Here is a 1,238-nt window from a genome sequence, read left to right on the forward strand (position 1 = left end):
TATATATATATATATATATATATATATATATATATGTAAATACACACACAAGCACATATGTATATTTATATTCATGTATGTGTATATATGTATGCATAAATGTGTGTGTGTATATGTCATGTGGAGGGGTAGTAGTGTATCAACAAACTTAACTGGAGTAATTAATACTGCAATCAATAAAGATGTTTTCATTAATACAAAATCCAAACTTCTTTTTGGAAGGCTGCAACCCACCCACATGCACACACACACACAGTGTCCCCATTCTAAATATTTTAACTTGATACATTTGTAAATTAAGCACATATGTGCTTACCAAAGTTTTTCCCTAAGAAAGCAGACATTAACTGTTAAAATAGTTTAAAAATAAAATTAAAAAACGCTGTATATTTTTGTAATTTTACTTGAGTCTTCTGAGAATCACTAAATATACTTTTTTATGTTAATAGAATGTTTTGGTATGTAAATAACAAGAATATTTTGAGATTGTGTTATCTCCTTATTACTTGGGCTGAAACCATTATTCATATACTGATGATATTTCACTATTCTCAACCTCATATATGAATATATAATGGTAATATTTTATTACTTGAAGATTGCCATTAGTGTTTAATTTCTCTGGTGTTGATCTAACACAGTGGATTTTCTTTGTGTTCAGTTTTTAATCATCATGATCATCGTTTTAGCGTCCACTTTTCCATATTTGCATAGGTCACTTGGAGTTTATTGAGAGGGGTTTTCTTTCGTCGGGTGCCCTTCCAGTCATGAATTGTCATTTGTTTTGAGGCAAATTTAATTTCCCCATTCTCAGACATGTTCTAGTTGAATATTGCAAGTGAATGACACTGCTTGTATGACAGTGACACTCATTTTACAACTATCACATGATGTTGAGATGAGGAGACACAAACATACTCACAAGATCGTTGCCAGTGCCCCTGGACTGGCTCTTGTGCAGGTGACACATGAAATGTTTCGAGCGAGATCGTTGCCGGTGCCCCTTAACTGGCTCTTGTGCGGGGCTGTCGTAGGATTTTCGAGCAAGATCGTTGCCAGTGCCCCTAGACTGGCTCATGTGCAGGCGACACATGAAATGTTTCGAGCGAGATCGTTGCCGGTGCCCCTGGGCTGGCTCATGTGCGGGTGACACATGAGGTTTTTCAAGCGAGATCGTTGCCGGTGCCCCTGGACTGGCTCATGTGCGGGCGACACATGAAATCTTTCGGGCGGGATCG

The 1,238-nt window shown here is 37.4% G+C and overlaps 1 protein-coding gene across 5 annotated transcripts in view; it reads left to right on the top strand.

Annotated features, from left to right (window-relative positions):
* The window catches only part of LOC106884379 (protein dopey-1), a 136,711-nt gene that overhangs the window by 14,609 nt on the left and 120,864 nt on the right, over window positions 1-1,238 (top strand). The window lies entirely within an intron of this gene.

Source organism: Octopus bimaculoides, chromosome 1 (assembly GCF_001194135.2).
Source record: "Octopus bimaculoides isolate UCB-OBI-ISO-001 chromosome 1, ASM119413v2, whole genome shotgun sequence".
NCBI lineage: Eukaryota > Metazoa > Mollusca > Cephalopoda > Octopoda > Octopodidae > Octopus > Octopus bimaculoides.